Source organism: Canis lupus, chromosome 22 (assembly GCF_003254725.2).
Source record: "Canis lupus dingo isolate Sandy chromosome 22, ASM325472v2, whole genome shotgun sequence".
Lineage (NCBI taxonomy): Eukaryota > Metazoa > Chordata > Mammalia > Carnivora > Canidae > Canis > Canis lupus.
In genome coordinates, this window is record NC_064264.1 from 4,778,871 (window position 1) to 4,793,339 (window position 14,469).

Sequence of the window (14,469 nt, forward strand, 5' to 3'; positions counted from 1 at the left end):
AGAGGCAGAGGCAGAGGGAGAAGCAGGCTCCGTGTGAGGACCCCCGATGTGGGACTTGATCCCAGGACCCCAGGATCACGCCCTGAGCCAAACACAGACACTCAACGACCGCGCCCCCAGGGGCCCCCATATGTTGAAATCTTAACACCTAAAGTGATGGCATTAGGAGGTGGGGCCTTTGTGAAATGACTGAGTCATAAAGGGAGCGCTCTCACAAAAGGGATTAGTGCCTTTATAAAAGAGACCCCAGAGAGCTCCCTCACCCCTTCCACCCACGGGAGGACACGATGAGAAGTCAGCTGTGTGCAGCCTGCAAGAAGGCTCTCACCAGAACCCAACCATGCTGGCACTCTGACCTTGAACTTCCAGCCTCCAGAACAGTGAACAATAAATGTCTGCTGTTTATAAGCCTCCCGGCCTGTGGCGTCGGTTAGAGCAGCCCAAACAGATTCCGAGAGGGCCGAAACGAAGCCAGGGGCCTCGGTTCTCTTCGTCTTCCCTCTCGGTGACACCTGACGAGGGAGCAAGTTCGTCCCCTGGAGGGAAACAGATGCCTGCCCAGCAAACAAGAAGAACCCAGGACATTCCTGGGCAGGAGCTTCGGCCTGTCTGGAAGGGATGAGCGGCCCCAGCAGAAGCAGCAGAACCTTCTCACCACCAGAGTCTGAACTCGCTGTCCTGGATCCAGAAAGATAAAAGGGGGCAAGCGTGAGTGCCAGGGCTCTCCTTTTCCCCATCGAGCAGTTGGCGGCCTCAGAAACAGCCACGTCAGAGGAACGTTACCAGATATGCCCAGAGGGATGTTATTCAGCCTTAGGAGAGAATGAAACTCTGACTCGTGACAACGCGGATGAACCTGAAGACATGGTGCTGAGCGAGATGAGCCAGACGCCGCAGTTCGACTTACTGAGGCTCCCAGAGTCGTGAATTCAGAGGGACAGAAGGCAGAATGCGGATTGCCGAGGACCAGGGGAGATGGGAGTGGGGACAGCTTTGGGAAGGTGAAGCAGCTTTCGGGATGGATGGCTGGATGGATGGCTGGATGGATGGCTGGATGGCTGTATGGATGGCTGGATAGCTGGATGGATGGATAATGGCTGGCTGGCTGGATGGATGGATGATGGCTGGATGACTGGATGGGTGATGGCTGGATGGATGATTGGATGTTAGATGGATGGATGGCTGACTGGATGGATGGATGGATGGATGGACAGATGGATGGATGGACAGATGGACGGATGGATGGATGGATGGATGGATGGATGGATGGATGACTGGATGGCTGGATGGCTCGATGGCTGGATGGCTGGCTGGATGACTGGATGGATGGATGGACAGATGGATGGATGGACAGATGGACGGATGGATGGATGGATGGATGGATGGATGGATGGATGGATGACTGGATGGGTGAATGGATGGATGGATGGATGACTGGATGGATGACTAGATAGATGAATGGATGGCTGACTGGATGGGTGGATGGATGGATGGATGGATGGATGGATGGAGGCACAGCACGTACATACACTGTGCACTTACATGTGGCTAAGGTGGTATATTCCATGTGGAGTTCACTGTACACACACACACACATACACACACACACAGAAGAACTTGTCACTACAACTGAAATAACCAATTTTATGTTGAGGCTAGAAAGGTCACCAGGAACAGCAGTGCCAGTTCAGAGGTGAGAAACCTGAGCTCCAGCGGGAGCAGTGACTTACCAAAGAGCTCTCTGCTAATCAGAGGTCCAGCCAGGAGGGTGATGCAAGCTCTTCTAGGTTCCCCCAGGCCCCATTCTTCCTGTTAACAAGCCCGGGGCCAGGAGACACACACATGCTGCAGGGACACGTGGGACCCCTCTCCAGAGCTCCCCCAACACTGCAGCCTTCCTTGGGGCAGTGCCCCCATGGGACTGTTTGTTTTATTGGTTGCCTGTTCTTCCCAAACTCTAAGCTCCTTGAGAGCAACAGCTATATCTTTTTTTTTTTTTTAAGACTTTGTTGTTTTTTAGAGCAGTTTGAGGTTCACAGCAAAACTGAGCAGAAAGTACAAAGGTTTCCCCTATACCTCCCGCCCTCAGCTGAGCATGGCCTTCCCCACCCTAAACGTCACCCACCAGAGTGGTGCATCAAGCTGACCCATGAGATGACACAGACGCATCCTGCCGCCAGAGCCGGTGGTTTCCATTAGGGTCCATTGTTGGTGGTGAACAGTCTATGGGTCTTGACAAATGTATGAAAACATGTGTCCAGCATTACAGTCTCATGCAGGGTAGTTTCAGTGCCCTAAAAATCCTCTGTCTCTTCACCTGGCCCTCCTCCCTAAACCCTGTCGACCACTCATCTTTTGACTGTCTCCGTAGTTTCATCTTTTCTCGAGTGTTCGATAGTTGGAATCACAGTGTATGGCCTTTTCCAGTTAGCTTCTTGCACTCAGTGTTACTCAGGGAAGTTTTCTCCGAGTCTCTTCGTAGGTAGATAGCTCATCTCCTTTTCTCCTTGAATAACAGCCCATGGTATGGGTAGACCATGCTTTGTTCATCCACTCACCACGTCTTTTGTACCCTTCTATTTCAACACCTAGCAACTTGCCCAGCACATAAGAGAACCTGAACAAATACTCATTAAAGGAGTGAATAAATAAAAATAAACCAAGCACCCATGAGCGAGAGTAGTTTACTCAGCCCAGAAGACAAATACCAAGAAGAGGGCTGGCTGAAAATTTCAATTAGCAGATTTGTCAATCTTTATTTTTTATTTTTTATTTTTTTTTTATTTTTTTTTTATTTTTTTTTATTGGTGTTCAATTTACTAACATACAGAATAACACCCAGTGCCCGTCACCCATTCACTCCCACCCCCCGCCCTCCTCCCCTTCTACCACCCCTAGTTCGTTTCCCAGAGTTAGCAGTCTTTACGTTCTGTCTCCCTTTCTTTTTTTTTATTTTATTTTTTATTTTTTTTATTGAGATTTGTCAATCTTTAAATACCAGGCCCGAATCCCACCGCAAGAGGCAATGTTTTGTGTATTTTATTTTGTATTTTAAACCCAAATTTAGAATTTGGGAGGTAAATCACTATTCACGTTTATTCAAAATATCTCGACTATTATATATTTACTTTTATGAGGGAACAAAAATGCACTTCACATGAACTAATTCCCTTTGACTGTGACCTCTTCCTTTGGGGTTGGCCGGGCCCTGGTTTTCTGATCCAGAAAACAACTGAAGTCTGGCGCCCTCTTGGGGCCTCTCGTTTTTAAAAGACATGCCGTGCAAATGTCTTGGTTCCTGACATTTTTATCCACTCACAGCATCCAGTCTCGGTTTGGCGGAAGGTGGTGCTTCTAATGCTAGCAACAGCTCTCAGCAACTTCAAGTCAGACATTGCTCCCACCAAAGGTGTAGTCAGGCTGGATGCGATCTTTCTGTTGGTAGCCAGGGCAGGTGCTCTGGGGTCCTAGGGTGTCTTACCAAGAAAAAGAGTAAGCATAAATAGGATTAGAAATTAATTCATGGCATCCAGTCTCCCCTCTCACGCACGTCCCATCCCCAGGTCTTCTTGACCGCTAGCTGTTCATCTTGCAAGGCTACGTATATGCCATTTTCTTGATAAAACATTTTCCAGGTTAAAAAAAAATTGTTTCTCCTTGGCGCCCCCACCTCCCTGTGGTCTTCTACAAGGATCCGCAGCTGTGTGTTTGTTTACCTGAATCCTTCGTCAATGGTTGTGCTCCTTGAGTGCGGGCTTTACGTCTTGAGGAGAGCATCTGCTTATTCCCACTCCCCAGGGCTTACAACAGAGGTGCAATAAATGTTGATCGTAAATTGAAGATCAAGGTAGGAGGTCATAATGGAAGCAAAGAACACATAAAAATGTGTCACTTGGGGCCCTGAGACTCCTGTCCCTCTTTTGCTCTCACTGGCCTGCTGTTTGTTGCAAGACTGTAAAGGCAGTGTTGCCTTCGCAATGCCTGCAGACCCCCTAGACCTATAGGGGATGAAAAGATACATATTCCATGGCCCCTATGGTTTTGAAAAGTGCTGAGTCAAACCAAACTCTACATATAATTAGAAGTTCAAGAGAGCTGAAAGTACAGCCTTATTCCTCTAATATAAGTATCTAAGTGGGGAGGAGGGGTGGGACTCAGTGTCCTGATAAAGAATGTGAGCTCAAAGGCTCTGCGTGCTCTGAATCACACGATGGATGAGTGACGGAGCCAGGACAGTGACGGAGCTCCTGACTGCCAATTCCATACTCCATCCTTGACTTAGTGCAGTGCTTCCTCCTGGCAGGGAGCTCTATTCCTGAACTGGACATTTTAGCATCACATGCACATGGTATTTCAGTAAAAATTAAGGTCTTAGATATTGCGAGCAATCCCCATTGACTAGACATCATCACCCCCAGTCTCCCACTGAGGTAAACTGGGCAAAACCAAACCCACCGATGAAAACAAATGGACAAAACCATTAACAACACTCCCCCAGGGCCAACAGAGTATCAGGCACATCATAGTGGAATCAACAGTCACGGGGGCTGCGTCCCAACCATGCTCTGCCATTTACCTGTTTACGGCCCTAGGCCACTGACTCTGCCTTGACTCCCTCACTTATAATATAAAATAGATGAGATAGTAGTGGATGTTCAGAGAATTCAATGAGTTTAGTGCACACAGAGTCTGGCATATAGTCAATATTAATATTTGCTACTATTTTTTGAAAAATTCTTTCAGTTATCCAGATTGAAGTGCATACGTTGGTGGAATTCACCATATTTTCTTTTTCTTTTCTTTTTTTTTTTAGATTTGGTTATTTTTAGAGAGAGAGGGACTGTGGGGTGAAGGGGCAGAGAGAGAGAGAGAAAGAGAGAGAGAGAATCCCCAACAGTCTTCCCGCTGAGGGTGGAGTCCAAGGCGGGGCTCGAGCTCAGGACCCTGAGATCTTGACCTGAGCTGGAATCAAAAGAGTCAGATGCTTAACCGACTGAGCCACCCAGGTGACTGAGGACTTCACATTAGGGCTTACAATAGATATAAGGTCTTTGATGGATGATTTCTTTGAAATAAGTTTTATCTCACCCGCTGCACTGTGTGCGGCAGCGGAACCCTCCCTCTGTCTCTGTCTCCCTCTCGGTTTCAAAGTTAAAATAACAGTTTTGATACCATCACTCAGCGTAAGGTTGGGCCCTTCTGTACTCCTTAGCATGTCTCAGTTCTGAGGTTCAGGGGCCCAAAGCAAGAAAGGCTTTAAGTAACTAAGACTTGTGTCAATACAGAAAGAGGAAGCCCTGCTTGTTTGCTTCTCAGAGGCAGCTGTTCTCTGAACACACTCACGCCAAGGGAAAGCTGGGTCTTGGGGCTTTGCTTTTGATTATTTTTATCTCCCTCTAAATGGCCCCATCTCTCTGATCTCTCAGCCCCTTCAATGCCACTTCATGATGCAAATATCCTTTGATGGAATAGAAGGCTAATAGTGCCTCCTGGCCAACTGGCTTCTGTATCCAAAAAGAGCACACGGCAATCACAGTTCCCTGAGACCCTGGCCTCTACCTTCCGCTGTGGCCGGCCCTGGTGCTCCTCCTTTATCTTAACACACACATTCTCCTGGTCAAGTAGGATTTGCCGGGCCCTTGGGCAGTGTTTCCCTCAGACCCTGTTTGTCTTCTTCCTAGAAAGTAAAGAGGATTCCTCCTTCCCCGAGGAAGTGATCGCATCTTTATGTAGAAGAAGTCAACAGGCGAATTTGCAGTGAGATCTTTGAACTAAGGCTCTTAAGGGCACCTACCCGTCTGACACCATTTGAAAGAGAAACTCAACTGAAAGCCTTCTGGAAAAAGACAAAAAGTAAGTTTGGTGACAGCTACATTTGGCTATTATTACCATGACAACCGTGAGTCTCAGAACAGGCGCCGGTCAATACCTAAGCATGTGATTCCTCTAAGGATTAACAACTGTGACTCACGGTGTGTAGACAGACACCTGGGCTGAGGTTCCCTGACTTTGGACTTCAGTATCCTGGTTAGACTGCAGCTCCACAGTCTGGTAGATTGCGTCTCTTCAATTCAAACCACGTGTCGGGACTTATTAAATAAGCACGCGTCATAACCTATTTGGGCAACTATCGGGCCAACTAAAAATGTGGCCATAGATCTCATAAAAGTTACTCAGGGGTCTAGTAAGGCAAGGCAGCTCCTGAAAGCATGGCCACTTGCCATTTCTTGAAGCCCTTGGTGTGAGCAGCTGCAAGACTGATGAGGATTGGAAAAGTGTTCCTTCTTTCACGAACAGAGGAAAGACGGAGATTGGGGGGTCAAGCCAGAGATGTGTGTCTGCACTGCATCGAGGGAGAACAAAGCCTGGCCAGGTCCCACCCTCTGTTGGCACCAGATTTGGGGAAGTGATGGATGAAACACCACACTGCTCCTCTGGCACCTGGGCATCAACTCTTAATCTCTCTGCAGCTTTGAGGGCCACATTCGAAGGCTGTTGGGTTACTTGGGGGCTGGTTCTAAGAATCTTTTGTCTTTCCAGAATTCCTTGTTTTATCAGGGTAATCATTCACATATGATGAAAGATACCAAATATCCTCCAAACACACTAAACCTATATACTACCCCTTTCTGGTGCTATGGCAGGCAGGAAATACAGAAGTATTTAAGAGAAATTTGGATTTGCAGGTTGATTAGCTGTTTCCTTGCGTTTTGTGTGTGTGATTACTGTGGCTGCTCAAAATGATGGTAGACAAATAGGTCTAAATGCTTAAAATCAACAGGTGAGAATTCAAATCTCATATCTCAAGCTAATGTGATAAGCTCTGACCGTCTAGGTGGAATGGCAGGAAGAGACCTGAAAACAATGTCCTGCGCCCCCCTCCCCCCTGGGGAGAGGAACATTTCAAAGAGGAGGAAATTGCCAGATTTCCCAAATGCTGTAGATAAATCAGTAGATATAGGACTGAAATGCATGCATGGGGCTTTTCAAAACAGCTTTATTGAGGTATAATTGACATACAATAAGCCGCACACACATAAAACACATAGTTTCATACATTTTCTATACGTGTGGACCTTAATACCATCACCACACTGAAGCAGATGAACACATCTATCACCCCAGAAGTTTCCTTCTGGTCCTTTGTAGCCCCTCCTCCCAACCCATCCCCATCCCTCCTTCCCAGGCAACCCCTGAACCATCATTCTAGATTAGTGTGCATTTTCTCCAATTTTACATAAATGAAATCATTTATATGATTTCAGTATATCATTATCACAGTATATCATATCACAGTATATGATTCCAGTATATACTCTTTTTAAAAATCTGGCTTCTTTATTTCAGGAATGGGACTAATTATTTCAAGATTGAGACTCATCCATTTTGGAGCACATAGAAATAGCTTTCCCTCCTCCCCTCTCTCCTTTCTTTTTGCTGAGTAGCATTCCACAGTGGAAATAGCATGGATGTACCACAGTCTGTTTATCCATTCTCCTGTGGATGGACATTTGCGTCCTTGCCAATTTCCGGCTAGTGCAAGTAAAGCTGCTATGACTATTCACGTTCCTGTCCTTGTAGGAGCACAAGCTTTCTTTTCTCTTGGGTGAATCCTTAGGCTGGTTTATATGATATGTTTAACTTTTTAAGGAACCGCTGAATTGTATTTCAAAGTGGTTGAACCATTTTCTATTCCATTCCCATGAGCAGTGTCTGAGAGTTGCAGGCCGTCTACATCCTTGCCTGCGCTCACTATGGCAGTTTTTCTTTTTCTTTTTCTTTTCTTTTCTTTTCTTTTCTTTTCTTTTTCTTTTTCTTTTTCTTTTTCTTTTTCTTTTTCTTTTTCTTTTTCTTTTGGAGATCTTTCTTTCTTCTTTCTTTCTTTCTTTCTTTCTTTCTTTCTTTCTTTCTTCTTTCTTTCTTTCTTTCTTTCTTTCTTTCTTTTCTTTCTTTCTTTCTTTCTTTCTTTCTTTCTTTCTTTCTTTCTTTCTTTCTTTTTAGAGACAGAGAGAAGGAGAGACACAAAGGAAGGGGGAGGGGAGAGAATGAGAATCTGAAGCAGACTCCAAGCCCAGCATGGAACCCACAGGGGGCTCCATCTCATGACTCTGAGATGGTGACCTGAGCCAAAATCAAGAGTTGGAGGTTTAACCGACTCAGCCACCCAGGCACCTGCGATGGCAGTCTTTTAAGCTTCAACCATTCTAAACCTGAAGCCATGAAATCTGACAATCAGAAAGTTCTGATAATCTTCAGAAAGTATTTTCATTGCAGTGGTGAGGATAGAAGTCAGACTACAGGCGGGCAGTGGAGGCCGGGTTTAAGCAGTAGAAACTGAATATAGGCTGTTTTCAGAGACTTCAGGCTGTCAGGGAAGGCTCCAAGTTTATGTACAAGTCATGGTCATTACTCAAAATACTCAACTTATATCTAAATTAAAACATTTTACAGTTTAGGGGCGCCTGGTGGCTCTAAACGCCCAACACGGAGCCTGCGTAAGATGCTCTCTCTCCCTGTCTTTGTCCCTCCTATACCCTCTCTAAAAAATTTTTTTTTGTTTACAGTTTATTACTTGCCCAGCTCACAGTGTGGGCAGTGAGGTGGGGCCTTATAAGGATAAGGATATAGGATCAAATATTTCTTTTTATTCTTACCAAGTCATAAGGCCACGTTGCTTCTTGAAAAATATCTAAGTGTTAAGGTTAGATAAAAATCATCTGGAATTCTTCAATCCTCTCATCAAAGTGTAAATAACGTCACATGTGTCTTTACCCTTTCCAATAGGACACACCCGAACAGAGGACAAACAGGGAGCCTGGAAAAGAGAGACAGAGCGAGAAACAGGGTGACGTGTGTCCCAGTTTGCCAGGAGCTGTCCCACTTTAGCACCAGATGTCTGAGCCCGTGGGTGTGCATTGCACCCTAGTCTGAGCTAGAGGCCTCGGATGGAGCACAGAAGACGTCGCAGTCTCAAATTGGTTTACAGAATACTTCTCATTTCTCCCTACAAATGTGAAGTGTAATTTCACAAATGAATGACGTATCGTGTGTGGAAGAGTCACATGAAAACTATGGACTCATAACTGGAAAATGTTTCAGGGTGACTCACTCAAGTGAATAGATCCCATGAGAGCAGGGACAAGGCTCCTCCCCTCGCCCTCTCTCCTCTGTGGCAACCGGGATTCCCTGTGGGTCGAATCGTGCCCTTGCCCTAAATATGTTCAAGTGCTAACCCCAGCTACCTATAAAGACGACCTTATTTAGAGATGGGATCCCTCCGGATGTAATCAAGTTGAGTTCAGACTAGATTAGACCTGGGCCTGAATGACCCAGTGACTGGTGTCCTTAAAAAGGGAATTCTGGACACAGAAACAGACACAAAGGAAGAAGTCCATGTGACAATGGAGGCAGAGATTAGAGTGATGCACTTATAAGCTGAGGAAGGCCAGGGATTGCTGGCAGCCCTCAGAAGCGAGGAAGGCATGGAGTAGATTCTCCCTCAGAGCTTCCAAAATAGGAGCGAGCCCTGCTGACACTTGGGCGTCAGATACCTACCCTCTAGAACTCGAGAGAATAAGCTCCTGTTGTGCTACACCAACCAGATGGTAGTACCTTGTTACAGCAGCCCCGGGAAACTAATACAGATGCTTCCACATAGGTAACCCCAGGGATCCTGAACATTCATAGAATCTTTTTGAGTAACTACAAAGTTTCCAGAGCCTCTGTGGGCATTATGGGAGAAGCAAAGTCAATGCCAAGACCCGGCCTCCTCTTTTGCCTGACTACCCCTGCGTCCTTTCCGAGTCTCCACAGAGCTGTTACCCCTTCTCGAAAGCCTTGCCCTCACTGGGTCTCCCTAGGTGGGCTCCAGTGGTTCGCAGCCACCTCTGGGTATCAGAATCACCCAGGGAGCTTTTAAAACATGCTAATGCCCTGTGACCTGAGAGTCTGAACATGCGAGTTCAGGGCGTAGCAAGGGTGTTTTCTAAGACTTTGTAACGTGCAGGGTTGAGAATCTCCGTTGGGGTGTTCCCTGCCCCCAGATTCTCACCGCACCCTATGAGTACTTCAGCCACAGACACCCTCGGTATTGTGTTGAAATCATATGCTTCTTTTCATCTAGAAGAACATTTCTCAGTTTGGGCTGCGTGATCAAGTCACCAAAGGAGCTGAGAGCCCTGGCGTGCCCGACCAACCCCGGACCTCTGGAGTCAGGAGCTCTCTGGCTGTCTGCAATTTGCAGCCAAGTTTGAAAACGACTGTACCAGATCATGAACTCTGTTGGAGCAGGAGTCTGGCTTTCTTGATTTTGGGAACTCCCTGGCTACTAGGCTCCTGGTGCGTCCTGCTGCTGCGAGCCCACCAGTAGATGTTTCTTAAGTAAGTTAACTCTACCGAAAACTGAGTTTATAACCTAGAAAGGGGCCCGAAACAAACAACCATGACTTACAACATTGTACTAAGTGACCTAGAACAGGCACCAGAGAGTCACATCTGTTCTGGGATGCTGACGGGTAAGGAGAAAAGCAAGGAAGGTCAGCGGTTACTGTTGAAAAGCCTTTGGGAAGGTGCCTTTATAACCCAGCGCGTCCCCAAGATCACAGAAACGATGGCTGTTTCTTCAGTTGAACGCCAATGAGGTGATGAGATTGCATTTAGAACTGTCTGGATCATAAGATCCAACTCTTTGAAGTCTAGACTCACACTCAGTGTGAGAAGATATGCACTCTAAGAAAGGCCGATGCCACCGCAGACCCACTCAGGGGAGAGCTGGTTAATTCCAGCTTTGCTTTCTCCTAAACTCGAACAGGAATGTCCCCACCATTTAAGTTTTACGGCCTTCATTTGGGGCAAGAACATATATTTTAATTTAAATTTTTAAAAATGTGTGTATGATTCCGTTTCCTTGTACCAGCAAATAGCTTTGTGATAAACAAAAAAAACAACCCCAACCTTATTTGATTGTGAGATAAGGGAAGATTAAAAAAAAAGGTTTTATTTATTTATTCATGAGAGACACAGAGAGAGACACAGAGACACAGGCAGAGGGAGAAGTGGGCGGGACTCGATCCCAGGACCCCGGGATCACGACCTGAGCTGAAGGCAGATGCTGGACCACTGAGCCACCCAGGTGCCCCAGAGAATACTATTTGAATGGGGATAGGACTAGAGCCATCCTTCAGGTTAAGTGAAATCAGGATGGGAACAAAGGCATGACTCTCACAGCCGCGTCTTATTTGTGTATCAACTGTTTTTCTCTCAGGCTTCTCCATACATTAGAGTTCAGGGCTACCAGTGATTTTGGATCCACACTTATAGCTCCACCTGTAACCTAAGAGAATTTAAAACCAGAGAGGGGATCCCTGGGTGGTGCAGCGGTTTGGCGCCTGCCTTTGGCCCAGGGCGCGATCCTGGAGACCTGGGATCGAATCCCACGTCGGGCTCCCGGTGCATGGAGCCTGCTTCTCCCTCTGCTTCTCCCTCTGCCTATGTCTCTTTCTCTCTCTGTGACTATCATAAATAAATAAAAAAAAATTAAAATAAATAAATAAAACCGGAGAGAACAAAAAACTCCCTTTGAGCTCCAATTTGAGAAAACTCAAAGGGAGGACTCTGATTGGCCAAGCTCAGGGTCACATGATTATGGTAAAGGCTAGATGGGGTACCAGGACTGATGACCCCTCCCCCTGGGGCAGGATTGGGGCAGAGAGAAAGAGCTACCAGAAGAGATCTAGATGGTTCCCATGAGAAATCAGTAAAGCCTGGATGTCCCTGGTACCGATAAGCATGAAAGCCAAGTCAGCAATTAGCTGGGTGAGAGCATGCTAGAGGAGGAACCCTGAGAGATGACTCCAGAGTTCAAATTTTGCTGATGGAATATACTGTGGTGCCATTACGAGAAATGGAGACTCCAAGGCGAGGACCTGGCCAGAGGGGAAAGCAGGAAGTCTGACCCCGGACACACAGTCTGAATCCATGTTCCGGAGGTCCATGGAGGACCAGTGGTCCACCTGGCGATTGAGCGGGAACGTGATACTCAGGGGAGAGGGAAGGTCTTGACAAGCAACTGTGATGTGATCTGCATGGAGGGAAGTTAGTGGAGTTGATGTCAATATCAAAAGAGAAAATAGAGAAAGAAAAGAAGAGGTGGAAACTTGAAGGGAGCTCCTACCTGTGAAGAGCCAGAAAAGGAGAGAGAAAAGTGCCACCAGAGAGCTAGAAGAGCCTCGAAGGGACAGCCAAGGGAGAAGGACTGCGGGACACTCAAATACTTGAAGAACGTGTGGCTGAATTTTGAACCACGACAGACGCCAGGCTTGCCCAGGAGCGTGTGGTGTGGGTACACATCGTGGACTTCAAAAGAGCAGGGCAGGGAAATGTTAATGGGGTCTCCTTCTTCTTCTCCTCGGTTCTTAAGCTTCTCCCATGCCTCCCCCTCCCCTCCCCAACCCCAGGGCCCCTTCCTCAGCCAACATGTGGACTGGTAGCCCCAGGAGTTTGCAGATGTTAAGAGGATGGTTTGCAGGTCTTCTAGTTCATGGAAGCCTGAGCTCTAATTACTCTTTCCTAGACTTGGAGCCTTTGAAGATTAATTTATTTGAGAGAGAGAGAGAGAATGCATGGGGGGGGGCAGTGGGAGGAGAGTCAGGGAATCTCAAGCAGGCTCCCTACTGAGCACAGAGCCCAACTCAGGCCTCTCATCCCTGACATCATGACCTGAGCCAAAATCTAGAGTCTGGCACTTAACCCACTGAGCCCCCCAGGCGCCCCTAACTCAGTGCCTTTGCTCCTGACCAGTAACCTAGCTGAGATGATGGAACGTAACCCGTTACCGTGTCATCATATTTAGAGCCAGCCAACCTTCATGAACAAGTAGGCAGCTATCTATTAGAGGGAGAATTTCCCGTGACCTCCCTTGACTTGCTGATGCCTGAAGTCCAGGATCAAAGCTTCATCTTGTTAGTTTAAGGCTTTGGTTCCTGTTAGGACACAGATCCCACTGAGGACGTGATCATACTACTTCAAGATGCTTTATTCGATGGTACGTCTCCTCCATGCATCCACGCATTAGTCTAATGAGGGCATGAACTGTGTTTTATTCAAATCTACCCCCCACCCCCATCCTTACTGCAGCCAGAGGTGGGATGGGGCCAGCTTGCAACACCGTGCTCACGCCTTCCCAATTCTGTGTTTGGTGGCACCACACCAGCAGCTCAATATCAGCCTTGGTGGCGGTATTTACACCACAGAAATTGGGAACTGCTACAAATCGGGCCTCCCCTTCCCCTGCAGAGGGTGGTTTGTTACTTCTTTACCACCACACCACCCCCTGCCCTTTTAGGCTTAAGCAGCTCATTTTTCTATTGAACCATTGGAGTTGTGGGCCTGCAATAGATTTTAACGTGGTCCTTCCATAAATTAATGATGACGATCCCTTCAGTTCCCATAATACAGCTAATCTGTAGTTTTGACCTCTCAACATTTGCTCTCTCAACAAAGCTATGAGCTGGGCTGGGAAGACGATTGAGTCCTCTGTTGTAGCAATCTCACCCGGAAAGGGCCAAGCTCGGTGAACCTTTACTGGGGGAGGAACCAGAAGGAACTTCTCCCAGCCTTTCATCGAGCAGTCCCAGCCATTCCCCTAGAATCATTCTCTTCGCCCTTTTTCTCAACCGGTTTGGCATCTAAGGACCAGAACTGGCTGCTGGGTTGGGCCAAATGACCCTTCCAGAATGCATACTTGAAACAGCTAAAGGCTAATTTTAAATGCAGGCATGTTTCATTTTATCAAACCTCACAGATACTGTGTTTTGTTTTGATTTTTACAGATTGAAGATTTGTGGCACCCCAGCATCAAGCAATTATTTTCAGATGTTATTTTCCCAACAGTATCTGCTCCCTTCATAGCTCTGTGTGTTATATTTTGGTAATTCTCGCAGTACTTCAAGCCTTCTCATCATATTTGTTATGGTGATCTGTGATCAGTGATTATCACTTGCTGAAAGCTCAGATGAGGGTGAGCATTCTTTTTAGCAATAAAGTATTTTCAATTAAGGGATATATATATATATATATATATATATATATATGTATGTTTTTTAAAACATAATGCTATTGCATACTTAATAGAATACAGTACTTTTATGTAAATTGGGAAACTAAAAAAATTCATTTGACTTGCTTTACCATAATAGTCACGTTTTCATGGTGGTCTGGAACCAAATCCTCAGTATCGCTGAGGTATGCCTAAGGCAAGCCATGAGAAAGGAGATAAGGGTTCACTAACCTTATCCTGCTTGCTTCCATGGCTTTCAATGATCAGTATCCTAGGAGGCCTCATCTCGCCAGGAGACTCAACAAGTAGGCTGCTGACAAATAAAATGTGTTCCAGACTTCTGTGGAGGCCAAAGGACTCTTGTTTGCACTGTCCGTCTTGTGTATTATAACCCCAAGACATTGGAACATGGC

General features: G+C 46.5%; 1 long non-coding RNA gene across 1 annotated transcript; it reads left to right on the forward strand.

Moving 5' to 3' along the window:
* The first annotated feature begins 277 nt into the window (after positions 1-277).
* Positions 278-14,051, forward strand: LOC112678884 (uncharacterized). The gene is made up of 4 exons (XR_003147961.3): positions 278-1,001; positions 5,682-5,853; positions 8,785-10,380; positions 13,830-14,051. It is a non-coding gene; the product is annotated as an uncharacterized LOC112678884 (long non-coding RNA).
* Positions 14,052-14,469: the final 418 nt, after the last annotated feature.